Here is a 19,658-nt window from a genome sequence, read left to right on the forward strand (position 1 = left end):
TTTAAAATAGATAAAACCAGATGGCATAAAAGTAAATGCATTCAAAGATGAAGTCAACCATTTGCTGTTATTCACATACTGTCACAAGGGTGCAACTTTATGTCTGAAGTAAAGCACACATTTATGCAAATGGTTGCTCCGTGTATCGTTTAATTTGAATTGGTGCCTGTATCCTTACATATTCATAGGACCACTCAGCATGCTATGAAGTATTTACACTACGGCCCTTTGTAGAGCATTCTACATACTGGAGCACTCCAAGTTAGTTGCACCGCCTGGGGGCAAGAGCAGAAGCAGGAGGCTTCTGCAGATGCCACCGACTCACTGATTACCAAAGTCCAAAAAAAAAAAAAAAAAAAATCACTGCTGCCGCTAAAACCAGTGTGTGCTCTTCATTTTCCTTGCACACCTATTACTCTGCGCTCCGTCTGTCTGGACAGAATCTATAGGGCTACAAAAATAACCCGCACGCAGATGTTTGAGTGTTTCTCCGAAGCGTTTAAGGCTTGATGTATGCTATTATAAAAGCAGTGTGACGGCGGCTGCATTGTCAGCACTCTGCTGTTCCATTGGCTGATGGGGCCTGCTTGAGAACCGGCTGACTGATGATATGACAAGATAAAGAATATTAAATTACACACTTCCAACAATAATTATATTTTAAATTAAGCATCTATACATTGAGGGATATTGGTTAATTTTGAATCATTCTCTTGTGACAACTTAAACTTCTTTTTTGCCTCTTATTTGACAATGTAAGTACAACATTTCTCTAAAAAAAATTTCTTTGCAATGTTTCAGTTGATGCAAAGTAAAAAATCTAAATCAGTGTTATCAACAAGGCTAATTTGCTACTAGGGAACTCCTGCATGTATTTTCTGATCCGCTTGCATGACAGACAGACATGATATCACCATGTCAATTAAGCTAAAAAAAAAATCCTATTAGTTGCTTCTAAATTGAGTATATGTCTGCAGCACTATGCACGAACCAGTGTGAAGTAGTTAATGAAGCTGAATCATGTAATGTAATCATGTAATATATGACTTCATCCAAAGCCTATGAGATGGAATCAACCTCCAGGAAAAACAGGATAGGACTCTGTGTATGTGTGTGTGTGTGTGTGTGTAAGTGAGATGCCATGACAAGTTCACTGAACCCTCAGTCGAATTTAATAGTACTCCCTCCCTCTACTTTCCTATTGAACTGTCGTCCATATTACAGAGCCTTCAAGGAACACGGAGCAATCAAGGCAAGAAAGCAGACACTCCTGAGGCACTGTGTCATAGCAGAGCCTCATTTTTGTGTTGTTCTGCGTCCTGCTTCATCAGATATACAAACAGTCTATCACCCTCATTCACTCACCCTGCAGAAAGGTATCACTGAGGAGGTTGGCGGACAGATGCGTAAATCCAAATTCAATGTTAGGGATGTTCTTAGGCCAGATAAACTAGAGTTGTGCGATATGACGATATTAAATCGTGAACGTCTCCACAATCTGCCTTTATAGAGAGATTGTTAGTAGCTTAGCTACAATGCAAATTCTATCAGTTGTAGTTCTGTGGCTCATACGCACATCCGGCCTTGGCGTTGGTCAGAGGTAAGTTTTTATTATTTTTATGAAACCCTCTTACGGAACAATGAACGGAAACGTGTGAAAACAAAAAGTGGTAGTTTAGTCTGACATTTGAACAAGTTTAAGGTAGTGTAAGTTGTTACTATGTTGGGCAGGCCTATGTAGGGTTGCTGCTCCAGGGCTCCAGAGCTGTATATGCGAGCCTGGAGGAGGCATTGACATTTGGAGGAAACAGGGTATTTTTAGCAACTGGTGGAAAGGACAACGCCAGCGAGCCAGACAGTTAGCTAGCTCCTGGATATATAATTTATCTGATGTCTTACGTTAGCTGGCAGGGAGGCATGCTAGGTATATGAGCTGTCTTTGCCAACACAAGCTGAATCAATGTTAGCAAACAAGATGGCTTACAAACTGGTAGCAGCTAGTTAGCTAGTGTTAACATGCCATGAATGAGCATTTCCATTTATTACAGTCACACATTAGCCTTGTTTTGGTCTCCCTCTACTCTTACCTGTGTTTAACTGGACCTAGAACCATTTGTGTCCCGCTGGTGTTCATGGTATACAAGTTCGGTGATAATTTTCAGACCTTTCAGACTGTCCCAGCAACAACGGTGTAACATTATGTGTCAGCATATGACTTGTGCAAACTTTAGCCTAAATGGTCTGTTATTCTTAAAGAGAATAGTTTGGTTGTACTGTTCAGTAACTTGCAAAACAGTCTTAAAAATCAACATGAAAAAGAACTGTGATAAGATCGTGGATCATGATCCTGCCTGAAAAAATATTGATATGATATATTTGCCATATCACCCAACCCTAAGATAAACATTCCCTTTCTAAAAAAAACACAGCTTCTCAACTGTGCATGGTGGCTGAAATCAGGCGTGGAAAAGAGTAGCAGGTCACACTGTGAGGCTGAGCTGATCATGGCACCATCACCACAGAGAAATTATTTAACATCACTTTTAATTAAGTCAGCCTACGCGGCAGCTCATTACAACGGAAGGTTGATTCACTCAGTGTATTTCAAGCTCAGTTCAGTTCAGCAGCTCTAACGCCTTGTGTCTGTGTCCATTCAGGCTCAACCCACGCTCACTGGTGTCTCTGCCGGCCTACGAGCATTACAACATACATGACAGCGGTAATATGGGAACTGACAGCAGAATAGGAATAGTGCTGGTCTTTGTGGTGCATTAGTCTAAATGAGCTCCATAGTAAAAGGCAGCAGAGGCGTGAATCGTTTTTCTGAAGGTTAAACCTGCCCTTCATGGAATTAATTAGCCAGGTCCTCCAAAATGTTGTTGAATAAGGATGATGCACAAGTAAGAAACTTTTCCCAACATCAAAGGATTAGTACTGTAGTTTGACATTTGAAGATAACTGCAAAATAAGGGTGTTAAGGTCAGAGAATCATCTTAGGTCTTCATCTTCACGACCAGGGGTTCAACTCCCAGCTTGTGCCATGAGTATTTTTAATGCCTGAGGTTATGCCGGATTTAATTCTTTTACAGTGACCTTAAACTTGGTCAAACTGTTGTTAAGGATAAACTTCAAAGAATTGTTCTTTTTGTTGTTGTTAACCTGAGCATAATTTTCCACATTTTGCTATTGTCTTTACTGTGATAATGTAGATGCTGAAAGGATAAGGCTGGTGATATTATATATTTTTCTTTTCCTTAACAAATCCCATGAAAAGACTAAACCAACAATGATTTGATCCTACTAACAAATATTGCCTGTGCAGTCAAAGCCTGGTATAGCTTATTCCTCTGTGGAATACAGCGCCATTGTTGTCCAAAAACTATTCAAAACACATCAGTGAACCACAACATTATACCCTGTGACATGTTCATCCATTATCATCAACACACACACACACACACACACGCACACTGTAGTTTATTTTCAATCCCACATACATCGTCCTGGTGCCATAAATATTGGCTAGTGAACCAAATCAGATGATAACGGCCCCCCAACAAATGCACTCTTCACTGCTGTTTGAGTAAAAAAAATTTAAAAAAAAAACTACAGTACCCTAAAGAATAGGTCAGAAAATACTGAGAGACAGATTAACACGTTGTTGCTTTTGGTCTTTTCAGTGGATTTGTTGTCATGCATCATCCTTTTAATAAAATAGTGAAAAAGGAATAAGAAATCACGTTTAAAATAAATGTAATTATATTTTGATCAGAGTTTAGTGGTATAAACTTCAACATAACCATACCCACAGTTCTTCTGGTTGCCTACACTTGACCGTTAGCCAACACTCCCTTCCACATGACGCACAAATGGAAATAACTTGTCCAATTTGTGATGTTGCCACAACCCAATTTGCGGTGGAGGAACATTATCTTCACATAATTCCTGTCCGCAACAACTAATTTGCATCAACAATTTTGTGCTCATTTCACAGAATTTTATGAGACTCTTTTGGAAGCATTGGCATTTAGCTCATTAAATATTGAAATACACATAACGCGTTAACTCCCCACCTGAGGGCTGCATTAGCCACTTGCATTTGGATGCAGATCATTTAAGCCAACGCAGCAAAATAGCTGCTTATAAAGTTGGCAGAGGAACGGCTGCGAGTCGGAAAAATACAGAATAAACAATTCCACCAGCGTAGAGGGACAGGTTTCACGGCAGATAAAGCTGAGAACTGGGGAGGGGTTAATAAGTGAATAATAAGCAGTGTGCTTTGCTGCTGGAGTTGTTGCAGGTCTGTCTTATGATAATTAGCAGTTTAGCATTAGTGACACCAGCAGCACACAGCATCACAGGGAAAGAAACAGACCAATTGGTGATTCAAATCTACACAATCCCACTCCATCACTTCTAATACTGGCTTTATCAGAAATAACTCTGGACTAATAAATTAGTTGTCATGCATGTCCCTGGCTGAATGTCACAACTTTCATAGGTAACCATGGTGACAGAGGCAACTGCCCGATTGGGAAATCATCCTTTTCTGCGAGATGACACAATGCTGCTCTCCCCTCTGGTATAGTAATAACTACACTACATTCTGGTCTTTTTATCCGCACTCTGTAGTATATTAGATAGCCTTCGCTCCGAGTCTACAAACGGGATCCGGTCCCAGTGTGTATTGTGGCCTTTGTTTCACCACTGCAGCGCACTGCCCCCGAGCAAACATACATTTTTGTGGTCTGACTAACTCTCGCCCTAATTAGCCACAAATCACTGAGTGCATTTGAAAATCATCACTAACCTTACCTATAAAGAACACCAATAAAAATGAGCAGGTCTTCGATTAAAGCATTTAAAGCCCATATGTAGAGTGGAGCAGTAGAGTACATTAAGTGATTGTAGTGGATTTCTATTGACATTGTGCTATGAGCAGAGAGGAATGCACCCACACTCACACAATACTGCAACCATGAACTATGAGGTCCATGGTTTCTCTGCTAAATTACTCTATTATGTAGTGCTAGACACTTTGCCTCTCAAAAACAATACTCTATCCAAGTATTCCCCTGCCTCACTTTTTACTTTTCAAGGTCTAGAGCAACACTTCTACTTCTAAGTACCAGATATCACCAGAACTCTGACTGTGCTCTACAAAATTTTTCTATAATCCATTTATTGAAGATGTCAAGATGTCATTTTTATGCTTTTCAGTACTCCCTAAACACACCGCAAAATACCAAACCAAGATAAATACAAGCAGTATTTATATAATGAATAGGTCACACATGTTTATATCTAAATAACCTTCACTCTGGCTTCCTTTCAGAGCTCTCTGAAATCCTCTTGACCGGTCAAATCTGCGTACAATATGTGTGAGACGCTTACTAAACAAATAACCGTGCTGCTACACAGCCTGTTACCACAGAGGAAGACATGTAGGACACATTCCCTCAATCTCTAAATGTAGAGAATATGTCTGGCTATTTGATTAATGCTGCAGCTGGGAGCGAGATCTAATTGTAAAAGCAGGATAAACACTTACTCTGAGAAAGGAAACGGTGCAAATCAGACCACTCCCCAGAGTATTGAGGAAGGAAATTGGTTTAAGGATGAGACACAGGCTTGCGTATCAATGCGGAGCCCTGTCACCCCTCTCTTGCTCTCTATATCTAACCTTCTCCACCTCTACTGCAGCACCTTTGATTCAAATTTTCACTAAAAATTGGGAATGTGGCATGGCTCTTTTTTTCTTTTTTCCCCTTTTCTGTATTAGCTATGCTTGTCCAGCGAGCACAAAGTCAGATCCTTGGGTCTGATTGTAACTGATGACTTGAGAAGATATAAATCACACTTGAATTGCAGCCCTGAGATGTCAGCCATTAAAATACAGTGCTGGCTAAAGTGGGTACCCGGAATACATATGAGATGATTGGTAGTCAGCAATGCTGTATGACACTACTGGATTACCTTATGCAAAGGTGTTCAACTGAATGTTTAATATCTGGGTCTGTTTAAATAGCTGTCAGGGTGTATTTCAAGTACGACACTTGAGAGTATCATTGAGGGACTCTTAACACCCAAAGTAAGGAAAATATATTTAAAGCAATTCTTCCTTAAGGTTATAGAAGTCCTTTCCACACAAGAGAGAACTGAAGAGCAGATCGAACAATTCCAGCTCAAGAAACTGGATTTAGGTGTTTGCAAATAATCCACCGGCCTTGACTGAAGACCACACCGTGCCACGAGGGAAAACCTGATAACCACAAATCACTCTAGCCAAAAGTCAATTAAAGAGCCAGCTAAAAAGCATTTTACATCTAATTACATCACGCAAATCGTCCAGGACAGCACACACATGTTCACCACAGCCATTTATTTGCAATACAATGACAGCGGCCCTCACTGCAAGGCTTACAGTATTAAGCTTCTTTTTTTTTTTTTCCCAAGCTTCTGTTGTGAAAGGAGTTTAACATAATTACCTATGTCTGTGCCACTGCTGATTCTATTACTTTTTTACTGCCCTTTCTTGTGATTCCTTGGGAGCTGATTATAAAAGTGACTTTAAATGAAAAGATAGTGCCCTTTTTAATGCTGGCACCATTTCACTGGATTACATAGCGTCCAAGTCTCACATTAGAAAAGAAGGCGATATGGATTTTATGTAACTGGTCTCGGAAGCCACGTCATGAAAAGGTGAGGTTATGAAATTGTGTTCAGTGAGACAATCATGTGTGTGGAGCTTGTATGGCTGAAGGTAATGGATTTTATGGCTAAATGAGGCATTTCCATCGGTATTTAACACCTTTCATTAAGGATTATGATTTTCAACTGGGAGTTTCATTTTTAGATCTCATCACAAGTATCACTTTCTCAAACACACCACTTAAAGTCCTATTTTAATAACATATTCTAGAGTTCAGTCAAAGGTTTGCCACCATAACCGGTCCTGACAAGCTGAGTGGCAGTGCTGCGTGTAATGCTGAACTTCCTGTCTCTGGCTAACATGGCTCACCACTGGCAGACTTATTCCTATAAAAAGATTGGCTGTAAGTCAGTCACAATAAAAGTCTCTGACCTGCCAACAGAGGGAAAATTTTCAGCTTTTTAAGACCAACATTGAGAAGATACCACATCACTAATTACACTTCCACAAAAAAAAAAAAAAAAGCTGAAAGAAAATCCCCCAAAGGACAATACTTCCATTAAACATGATAAGTGGGTTACTGTGCTACAATAAACCTGACACAGACAGGCCAATATACAATGCAGTTCCTTATAACAGTTACCATTGCTCCTGCTGGCCCTCAGGTAATTAATGTTCCCCCATATTCCCAGCTCTCAGCCTCTGGCTGTGGCTTTAGGGGACTTCTGGAACCTTTTCCCTTCAGACAGCTCCTGGCAAAAAATTATTATTAATGTGAAGATGTCATTATTAATGATGCCCTGGAAAGGTTAAACTCATAAGGTCAGGGCAACTGATGGAAAACCTTCAAAATGGATGAAGTAGATCTCACTTACTTCTTGCCCAGTTACTGCTTGTATTTGTTAAATTAATACTGGTAGAGACATTTCATTGTCTGCTCTGACTGTTAAGTAACTCATCTGAATAAAACAGACTGAACCAATATCTCGTTTGGTTTGATATTGTACATCTGAAACCTTCAACTGTCAAATGATTTCTCTACAAAGTGGCTCAGCCAAAAAAAGATAAAAGAGCCATGCTGGTGTGTTTGTAAGCAGTAGAGAGTATTAAAACTACATGACGAGTCTCCCTGCTCGTAATGCTGGACTCATTGGATTCTTGGATCCTGTGTAAAGCTATTGACATTTTAGAAAAGGACTTCCTTATTTGGCATGATTGCACTCTGGCATCTGTATGGTCTGGTTCACTGCTTCTTTCAACCGGTCATATTTAACATTTATACTCCAACAGAGCAAAGTCTATCTATCTGAGACATCCAGCTCTGCACTGACAGATTGTCAGTCCAGCAGCCTGTGTTTGCCAATTCTCTCCCGCTTGGTTCAGGGCTAATACTTCAGAAGCCTCTCTATTCCTGTGTTTATGTATGGCGCGACAGCTTTAAGCCCAACAACAACCCCCACCCCCCCTGCTTCTCCTAAACACCACTTCCTCCCTCCCCCAGCCCAGGTCCTCTAATTTTAAAATAATAGGAATCTCTGAGAAAACGTACCCTATTGATTAAACTGTCACACTTGACCACTGTGATTGATAAAACTTCATTCAAACATGTCATGCGACGACATGAGTTTGAGTGACACAGCAAAACACAAATGGGAGGAAACCAGCAGCAAGGGAGGGTTTTGACATGAGGGCTGGCTCTGTGCTTTCACCTTTGCATCATATCTGCATTCAAATGCTTCATACAGTCGCACTGTATTGTTTCATTCTGCAAGGCTTTGGTAGATTTAGGTCTGCTGTTTCACATCAGGGGAGAACCCATCCTCTTATTATCTGCCAAGACTCAAGTAGTCCCTCGGGACCAGCCATATTTACAGAGCTGTACTCATCTTGGGACTGCTGTGGTGGGTTCTGGCTTAAACGTGAGGTTGGTGAGAGCAATCATTTATGGGAGTACCATTTTGTTAACATCACCAGAAGTCTTGACTAATAGAGCATGAATTTAGCAGAACTGAAACAAATCCTGATTCAAATGGACTGTAGCAGCAGGTGTGGGCATTATGTGTTCCCAGTCCTACAGGATGGGCTTTTGTACTCGCTTGATGGCATTGGTAAAGTGAGATGGGTTTTGTGTCATTGTTTCTAAGCCTTCGCTACAGTTGACATGGTATGAAAGTATTCAGGATGACTCCACACAAGTCCAGCTATGGGTGGGCCATACGGATACAATCCTCCAGCACAGTATATGTAATTTTAAATAACAATATCAACCACAATATTGCAAATTTTATGGAAAATCAATTGAGAAACTGGTTATGGATAAATGACCAGATAGGAATGTCTGTTTTTGGCTAATCCAGTGAATTAAATACCTGACAAAAATCACATAAAAAGTCAATACTGTCTCATACCAGTCCTGCTAATTGATTTGTAATATTGCCCACAATGGCTTAATACAATCAAGTATAAACAGTATGGCAAAATCTCTGATGGTAGACTAGTTTATATGGTCATATTGCCAGTAAAGGCGGGAAAGAAGAGGACTGAAAATTAAACAATGATGTAAACAATGCAGATTTCAAAAAACTAAAATTAAAAATTGATTTGCAGGGATGCACATAACACTTCCAAGAAAACAACCTTTAACAAGAGAGTACATGAGCCATACGTTAACTAACAAAGCACTGATGAACTATTATGATGGTAACACTGCCCCATTGGTTTCAACCAAAAAATAAAGTCAAGAGTTTGGCATCATCTAAAATAATAAATAAACTATACAAATGCACATTCACAAATTAAAAATGACGTAGGTGTAACTGTTATTTTCATTATCAATTAAAATCTCCCAGTTATTTTCTGCATTAATCTATTAATCACTTGGTCTATAAAATGTTAAAAGACAGTGAAAATCGAGCCAACTTAATGTTTTCAATTTGCTTGTTTTGAGTTGAAAACTCAAAGATCCTTTCAGAGAGGACTAAGAAAACCACCAAATATTTACATTTGAGATGTCAGATATTTTTGAAACTTGCTTAAAATATGACTCTGAGAAAAGGAAAACAAGCTACTGCATTCAAACAGTAATCAGCACCACAGCAGACTGGACAGCTCCACCTCAGACCAACCGATGGTTACTATCAGCCTACAGCTACATGTTCAAATATAAACAGTGTCAAATATGTGAAGGTAGCACAGGGTTATATTAATCTTGCATTAAATTTTGAACTATGCTAACACATTTAAGTGTGAAATGACCTTCATTATGTAATCGGATATGACCATATATATATATACACTTTGTGGAGAGATACATTGTGAGAAATGTGTTGTGAAAGTTGTGTTTGTTTGTGACAGCTGGCATCGATCACATTTATGCATAGGTTTGCTTTTACAACCTGAATTGTTGTCTTTCTGTACATTTTTAATTATCCTATGAAGTTTGTTACGTAGGATTTACCTGTGCGTAGTCGAATGAAAGTCATTTCAGCTTTTAACAGAACAGGAGACTCACTTGTTTTTTGTGTCATTTTGTTTTCTTCATGCATTCCTACACTCTGTCAACCCATGTCAAAAGCTACATCAACAGGACTCATTGAAATACATGGGAGATGGTGTGTGAAGCCTTTACAGTTTCAAACTTAACTGCTTCTTTCTACAGGCAGACTAATTCAAACCACCCTGGATATATTAGCACTGTAGGGAACAGATTTACTCCTTACATAGCTACTCGTTATAGCCAGTGAGGGCCCATTTTACACAGAGATGAAGTGGGAGATTTATATTTTCAAATTATATTCATGCTAATAAATACAAGTAATGGCTCATTTTGGAACTGTGTTTCAATGAATGTATTGTACAGCGCTAAATAGCACTGAGAAATGTACAGCCCATGCTGACTAGATCTGCCAAGGCATTTTTTTCCTTTTTCTTTTTTTCAGTCAGCCGTGTGTGCATGGTAACACATACTGATCCACTTAATAAAACCACAAGTTCCCTGAAAGTGTCAAGGCCTGGTGTCAGTGACATTTCTGGAGTGAGGAAAATTTCAACTTTGTGGTGGTGGTGCAAGTAGTGTTCATATTCTTTACTTGAGTAAAATGTGGCAACACAACAAACAATTTCTATTCTGCATTCAAAATAGTACCAGAAACTGCATTTGCACAATTCTTGACTACTAAAAAGCAAACTTACCTCACACAGACACTGCCCTCATTCAGATAACACCAGCTAAAAAACTGCATACTAACCAAGAGATTTATAGACAAGCTTCAAGGCTTTCTGAACAAGGAGGAGCAACCAGACATCAACTGACATCAAACCAGAACTGCATACAGCAGCAGTCAACAGTTTGGACACACCTTCCCATTCCCTTGAGTGTCCAAACTTTAAACTGGTACTGTAAGCACAACCACATCATGTACCAAATATAGGTCATGTGTAACCAGTGCATGGCTGTCTTACATCCATCAACAATACAGACAGCAACAGGTGCACCATGTACAAAACAATCTACATCACAACAGAAGCTGGCAGTGGTTTAAAAAACAAACCAAAAAACATTTATTCACCATTAAAAGTAGCTGAAGCTGGCGAGTGTTGAGTGTTGAACAGTCTCAGGATAATATCTTTCCAGTTATTAGAACACCTGCCAGCAGCGTAACATAATTGTGATTGGCCCCGGTGCAAATATTTTTTCTTGGCCCCCTCACACCAAACAAGCTTGTGCACACACACACGCACGGACACACACAACCATTCCAGACAATTGCAAAGCAGACAATTGCTATGTCACCACGGAGAGGCTCACCATGCAACTCCCATTCTGCAAACCAGTCTTTGATCAGCACCACGGACAGCAGCCAAAGCATCTAATTTATCAACGCTAATCTAACAGCCTGCCCTGGACTCAAACCTCCACAGACTGTTTCTCTGACTATCAAGCATCTGAAATAGCTTTAGCCAGCCTACACTAACAAATCAACACAAAAGTAGCTTACACAATAAATAGCAATCAAGAAAAGCACAGCAACTCATTACAGGCCTACACAGCATGAATAAATGCATAAGCATGGACAGCACCTGATCACACAATCATTTGCATTTATAGAATTAGACAGATAAAATAAGATAAGATTTAAAAAAACAAAAAACAAATTCATCCATCAATTGCACATGCCCATCTACATCGGAAAAAGTGCACACATAGTTCAATATATAACAGTGATCAACGACAAGGACAGCTAAGGCATACACATATTTCAGCTTAGGTTGTGTTAAGGGCTTTAACCATAAGACTGTAAAAAATATGGACGTAATCACCGTGACGTCATCCATTGGTTTGCGAGCTACCGTTTTGAAGCCTCCAGTGCATGGATGTATACATCCATGCTCCAGTGTAGCGATTTGACCATCGCCATATTGGATTTGGCCGTCGCCATGTTTGATTTTTGGAGCCAGAAGTGACCGAGAAGAATTTGAACGAGAGGGTGGAGCTGACCATAGCCATAGCTGCTAGCTTGATTAGCACGGTGTATTTACAATCCATGGTTAACAGTGATAATGATAATGCTAATGCTAATTTTCGCTAGCGAAAAACAGGCCTAAAACCGTCAAAAGAAAATGTACTCACCGGAAAAACTGATCATCCGACTCATTGGAGGGTCTTTTATTACAACCAAACGCTGAACAAGACTTTTCTAGGCGACCACGATGTTACAATTAACTTTAGTGAACTGAAAACACTCTGTGAAATAGCAGCAGCTACGCCCATACGCAATGGTTACGTTACGTAAGTAACGTCGTCGCCGTGGTGACGACTTGTCAATCACAACGTAGCCACGCCCTAAAGCATACGCTGTTTTATTGTCTATTTTACTCTAAATGGGGCCATAATTTACAAAATGAATATCATGCTGTATTGAAAAAGACTTGAAACTAGCAATTGAGACCATAAGCTCACCAGGAAACAGTTTACTGAGGTAATAAATCAAGTGAGAAGTAGAGTCATTTTCTCATAGACTTCCATACAATCGGACTTCTTTTTGCAGCCAGTGGAGTCTCCCCCTGATGGCCATTAGAGAGAATGCAGATTTTTGGCACCTCCGCATTGGCTTCAATTTTCAGCCCCGGAGGTTTTACATCCATGGTTTTAATGGATGGGGCACAAAAGGATGTTTGAAACAGAGGGGAGGAGCTGATACTCAGGGTGGAGAATATGAGTTGGGTCTGAGATGATTTTTTGGGCCTGTCTGATTATGGTTTGTTGAAAAATAGCCTAGAGTTATATAGTTTTGTATTTCTCATTAGTTTTTATTTTTATTTCGTAATAATTTAATTTTTGTTTTCAATTCAGTTTAGTTTCACTTAGTTTCCAGAGTGGGTTTGCTTGTTTCAGTTCAGTTTTTATTAGTTGCAGTATTATTTTTATTTTTATTTTATTATAGTATGGGGGGTATTTGTCAAGGGTGAGATTTAAGAAGTCAGAATAGTTTTTACAATACAACCACAACTCTTTGTGAAGGTAACTGACTCAAGTCATGTAGACATGCCAGTCTCAATAAACATATGCACCAATGCCTCCTCATACTAGCTGTGTTGACATTGTTGACCAAATTGACAAACACTAAAACTAAAGACATTTTCTGCATATTTTTATTTTATTTTAGTTAGTTTTGTAAGCACACAATATCATCTCAGTTAGTTTTCGTTTTTTTCTAAAGTCTAGTTTTTATTTTTATTTCAGTTAAACGCACAATATGTAATTTCAGCTGCTAGGGGTCTCTCTTTCAAAACAATAACAAAAGACGGAGTGTGACGACGGTATGAAGTAGCAAGGGATCATGGGAGTTGTTGTCTTCGTTGTTAAATAACCAGCCTCACCGGGACAGGATTACTCCAGTGTGAATCATTCGGGATGTTTTTACCGGGAGCCGAATTACCCGCAGAGGTCTCCTCCTCTCCAGAAGAAACGGACCCGGTGATTACATGTAAAAACACTAAATAAAGCTGTTTCACCTAAAAAAAAAAAATCAGTGTTTCTCCGATGACGCACAGCGACCACCGGACGTCCAGTACGGGTTGTTAGCCGAGCTGCTGCTAACACTTGTCCGGTTTATTTCTCTTAGAACTTTAGATCAAGTTGTTTTTAGACATTTTAATGTGGAATAATTACATATTATACCTTTAATAGTACCTTTAAAAGTATAATAACCTTGCTGAGGACTAGGATATTGATGGACTCCCATGATTTTCATGGCTGTCTGTGTAAGTCAGGATCTAGGCCTTTGACTGTACTATCAGGTTACCAAACCACGAAGAGATACTGTAGTGCAGGAGGCTCTCTGCCACTGCATGATAGAATAGAATCTGCTCTTCCCGGTTCACACCAACGGTCCTGAGCCTTCCTAGGAAGCACAGCCTCTGCTGCACCCTGGAGCAGACATCTCAGTTTATTATCTGTATTGATGCTCAGGTACCTGTAGGAGTCCACCTGTGTTATGGTATGGTCATGGATGACCACTGGTGAGTGATCACCAAGGGACTTGGGGTCAAACACCATCTCCTCTGTTTTTGGGTGTGTGTGTGTGTGTTGAGGATGATGATGTTTGTCACATCACTGTACAAAGTTCTGGATGGTAGACTTATACACCTGGACATCAGAGTTGTTTAGCACAAGCCCCAGGATGGTAGTGTCATCACATTAAGCGATATATTGGTTTTCCGTATGGTTGGTGCATTCATTTGTGTAGAGAGTGAACAGCACAGGTGAGCTAACGCACCCCTGGGGCGCTCCATTACTGATGGCCATGGGCTCAGACACGGTTCTGTTCACTCTGACATGCTGGATGCGGTTGGGAAGGAATGAATGGTACTGCTAAATGATGAATGGGTTGACATTGAGCTGATTCAGTGTGTTAAGCAATATGTGGGGCTGCAAGGTGTTAAATGCAGAACTGAAATCAACAAACAATAGTCTGGCATAGGCCTTGAGATTCTCCAGATGTTTAATGACCATGTGCACTATACTATTGCTTGCATCATCAGTGCCTCTGTGGTGTCTGTATGCAAATTGATATGAGTCTAACTGTGGGCCTACCTCAGACCGCAGCTTGCTCAACATAATTCATCATTAATCATTAATAGCACAGCAGCCAAATCACAGACACGGATTACAGTGCACATTTTCCAACATATTAGAGGTAAAAATTACAATGCTATGGATTTAAATCCCTGACCTTACTCCATAACGAAGAGAAACCTGTAACTTACTCACCCATTAGAAGTTCATCCTACGAGCCTTGCGCTCAGCAAAGTCATTAACAACACTGATCAAGTCCAAATCCTGGTTCTGCTCTTCTCTTTGGGCGAATAGCCAATCCACTGAGTCTTAACTTGAGCTTGGAGAATGAGCACTATGCTCAGCTTTGTTGTGGAGCTACAATAGATGGCAATGGTGAGCTGACATGAACTCAACATTGCTAGCATTCGAAGAAGCATAGGTATGAGTCTAATCTAATCTAATTCTATCACTTTAGCAGCACACTCATCCTGTTCTCTTTTATCCTTCCTCTTCCACTTTTTTCTTTCGGCTTGCTAAACATTATGCTGCTAATTTATTGTCATTTTGCTGAAAAACTTCCATACAAGTTATCAAAAATGACAGGGAGCAAGGTCATTGGACTAAATAGCATTTTCCAGCAAGCCTTCTTCCTTTGTTACTTTTGAGAAGAAAGCAACCAATTAAATTAGTAGTGGGTAGAAATTATATTTATTTTTAATAAAACATGCAGTACATAAAAATAGGCTTTGACTCAAAACCGTAAGTGTTATGCACAAGGTGGGAAGGTGGTGTATATACAGTTGTATCCATAAGTTTGGGCATCCCTTCACAAATAATCTATCTTGGTGATTTTTTTAATTGAAAAGATGTAAACACAGTCTCTCTATGATATGGAAAAAATACTATTTTCAGCAAACATTATGCATAGTTACTTTTTATGTCATAAATTGAACAAAAATAAAAACATTATTGCACCCTACATAGTCAGTACTTAATAACACCCCCTCTGGCAGATATCACAGCTTGCAAATGCTTTTTGTAGCCAGTTAGAAGTCTCTCAGTGCTTGTATTTGGGATTTTCTCACATTCTTCCTTGCAAAAGGCTTCTAGTTCTGCAATATTATTGGCCGTCTTGCATGCACAGCTCTTTTAAGATCTACCCACAGAATTTGAATTATGTTTAAGTCAGAGGACTGTGAGGGCCATTCCAAAACTTTCAGCTTGTGTCTCTTGAAGTAGTCTGTGGTGGACTTCGAGGTATGTTTAGGATCATTATCGTGTTGTAGAAGTCATCCTCTTTTCAGCTTCAGCTTTACAGTTTGCTTTCATAATTTGCTGGTATTTAGTGGAATCCATTTTTCCCTCCACTTGTGCTTCTGGCTGCAACACAACCCCAAAGCATGACAGATCCACTTGCATGCTTAACAGTTGGTAAGGTGTTCTTCTCATGAAATGCTGCTCCTTTTTTTTCTCTAAACATACATTTGCTGATTGTGGCCAAAAGAGTTCTATTTCAACTTCATCAGTCCAAAGCATTTGTTTCCAAAATGCATCAGACTTCTGTAGATGTTCCGTTGTATTCTTCTGAAGTTGGATTTTATGATGAGGATGCAGTGAGGGTTTTCCTCTACTGACTCTTACATGGAGGTCTTGTCCGTGTGAACATCGCTGCACAGTGGAACAGTGCACCACCACTCTGTTGGTAAATCTTCCTGCAGGTTTTTTACAGTCGAATGTGGGGTTTGATTTGCCTTTCTGACCAGCATACGAGCAGTTCTCTCCAAGAGTTTTCTTGATCCTCCAGATCTCATCTTGACCTCCACAGTTCCCCTAAACTGCCATCTCTTAATTACATTTCACACTGTAACTGCAAGCTGACAACACTTTGATATCGTCTTGTAGCCTTCCCCTGCATTATGGACATCAATAACTTTCATTTTCAGAGTCTTTCACAGCTGCTTAGAGGAACTAATGTTTGTGGTTGTGTTTGCACAAAGTTTGAAGAGTCAGGGTATTCGTAAAGCTTTGAAATTGGCACCAGCTGACATTTCCTAATGACAGTTGCTGACATGCCTCAGGCCTAACGAGCTGATTAAGGTCTGAGACCTTGTAAAAAAGACTTCAGAACTCTTCGGGTGCCCAAACCTACCACATTGATGTTTTTATTTTTTTGTTCAATTTATGACATAAAAAGAAACTATGTATTAATGTTTGCCAAAAATATTGTTTTTTCCATATCCTAGAGAGACCGTGTTTACACATCTTTTCAATTTAAAAAATCACCAATGGTGTTGTGTATGTATGTATATATGTATGTATGTATGTTATTTGTTAAGGGGTGCCCAATACAACTGTAGCTATCACAGTTACAAGTAATTTCAGTTATTGTTAAATGGTTTCTTTGAAGACTGTGTGAAACAATCAATGGGCCCCTGACAGCCTCTGGGCCCCGGTGCAGCAGCACTGGTTGCACCATTGATAATTACCTGCAGATGTTTCTCTGAAAGGTCAGGTGGGTCCAAGATAGTGCCAGTAGCTGGGTCTTGCATGTGTTCAACGTGGTTGTTGATATTCAGTGAATACGAGGAAGACGAACTCTGAATATCTGAATCCATTAAAAGGTGTCTGAACAGATGTAAGCTCAGCTGTATTTCTTCACTCGCATCTTCCTCGACCTAGTTCCTTTCTAATTACCTTAATTGTCACACCTGTGCAGAAAATTGCCCAATCAGACTTTGAGCTCCAGTGTTCTGACCCGCCCACCTGGATGTTCACAGCCAGGGATAGAATGAAAATTTATTGTGGTAAAATAAGATAAAACAAATACAATAAATATTAAATACTAAATAGAATAATACATACAATAGAATAATAATAACAATAATATGAATAATGAATACATAATTACACAATAAATTATGTAATATAATATATATGCAATATTGCTAACACAGTCTCTATGTCTGCAGTTTTTTGTTCTGTGATCGTCATGTCGGAGTCAATTTAGTTATAAAAGGATTTAAAACATGGATTCACCTTTTTACACCTTCATTTGTATACAAAGTATTTCTATACAGTACTCTTATTATACTTGTCAGTACCAGAGTTCTTATCTTTATATCTAAATGCAGTCTCATATGAAATAGTTACAAATAAAAACACAAACATCTTTTTTTTTTAATGACTGTTTTCTCAGTAGCAACTGTTGTATGTACTGTATGAAATCAGGATCATCAAGCATCCTTCCAATTCAATGCTCATCTTTGTTTTTCTGCTGTCATACACTCATTTGTTTGTTGAGGTTAGATAAAATACTGAGCCTGTAGTTTAAACACAACACTGGGTCACAAGGGACGTTATGACCTATAATCTAATCCAGTTTGTAACATTTTCCCAGAGGACATTTATTATTGCGCAATCCCAAACCATGTGGAAAAAGGTGCCGACAAAAATCAAGTCAACATTCCCCCTTTGCACAGTTTGCCAGGAGTGACATACTGTATAGTCCATTTAGCAAACGCTATACCTCCCCAGTATGATTCCAGTTTTAATTTTCAAGTAATCAGTATTGTTGCCACATGGCCTCCAACCATCAAACTGCACTTAAGCATATTATTTGGGTCAGTTTTGTTACTTTTACATCAGGCTTTGTAATACCTTATCCTTATTTATTAGTGTCAGTGTATTTACATATGATGTGAAAGCGAGGAGGTATCAAGAATGTTCATGGATGTTTAAGTGATCGCAGACATGAAAATCTCAATATGCTGCCACTGTTGTTCTCCTCACCTATCACCATGTATTGTCCAGTTATTCTGGGGAATTAAAATTAACAAATAACCAACTCAGATGGATGTAGATGAGTTACGGTAAGATGTCTCACTAACTCAGTAAGTTATATTTAATAACAAAGTCTAAAATATAAGGATACTTGTGTTTAAGTATGAACTGTGTAGTGGTATGACATGGACTTGCTTCACATATATTTATCTTCACTTAGTAACTTTCTTTGGTACCCTACTGCATTTTCTTCACATGCTGTTAAAGAAACACCACCGGGAGACGGAGGAATGTGTTTGATGTTAAAAGCTGCACTTATTGTTTTAAGAGAAAAAGCCCCACAACAGTAGGGAAACCCAATTATAGAAGTTACCAGAGCATAACTGTATATAGCCCTCTAGTCAGTAAGGTGTGAGGTATGTATACATGATATTATACCTTAATGTGCACAGCAGCAAATTTGGAAGTGCACTAAAACTTATTTTGAAAAAATAAAATGGGAGGAAGAAATGGGATCTTAGACACTCTGTGGGAGGGAAGCTTTGAGCACATCCATCTATGTTCTAATGCAAGGCACTGTTTAATCCAATTCTACACTGTCTTCATTATTTCAAGGAGAGGTTACACAGAATATACCCTGAAATCTCCTCTACATGTGACATATGCCTTTCAGCAGATGACACACTGCTCCACAGCTTCACTGTGCCCCAAAGTTAGGACTTATGGGATCAATATCTGAAATACTTCAAATCCAGTTAGAACCGGATCCACTCACTATTATTCTAGGAACTTCTGATGACACTATAAAGTTAAGCACTGCCCAGAAATGCCTCCTAGACTATAGTCTCATCACTGCAGAGAAGTTTGCTTTTCATGCATTGGTAAAACAGAGAAGCTCCCACTACAGATATATAGTGGGATATAGATGTGTATATATGTGCTCATGTATATGTCAACATGCTCAAATAAAAAAAACATTTGACAGACTAAAACTCATTTTACCTTTGAGAGCAAAAATGATTGTTTAGGGCTTAAACCTTCTAAGTAATAGAACTTGTTAAAACAACACAATGGTAAAACAAAGCATGAGGACAACATGGGGTCAGGTGAGGGGAGGAAAACACTACTTTAGTCTGGGTACAGATAAAGAAATAAAGACAAAGTGGA

General features: G+C 39.2%; 1 long non-coding RNA gene across 3 annotated transcripts in view; it reads right to left on the bottom strand.

Moving 5' to 3' along the window:
* LOC137189156 (uncharacterized) overlaps window positions 1-12,692 on the bottom strand; it is a 102,959-nt gene extending 90,267 nt beyond the window's left edge. The window contains exon 1 of one of the 3 annotated variants that reach the window (XR_010929593.1): window positions 12,282-12,690. This is a non-coding gene — a long non-coding RNA (uncharacterized lncRNA). Of the gene's footprint in view, window positions 1-12,281 lie in introns of all 3 variants that reach the window. The other 2 variants (XR_010929595.1, XR_010929594.1) reach the window with 2 other exon arrangements.
* Between the last annotated feature and the right edge of the window lie 6,966 nt (window positions 12,693-19,658).

The sequence above is a fragment of the Thunnus thynnus genome, chromosome 9, assembly GCF_963924715.1.
Source record: "Thunnus thynnus chromosome 9, fThuThy2.1, whole genome shotgun sequence".
Lineage (NCBI taxonomy): Eukaryota > Metazoa > Chordata > Actinopteri > Scombriformes > Scombridae > Thunnus > Thunnus thynnus.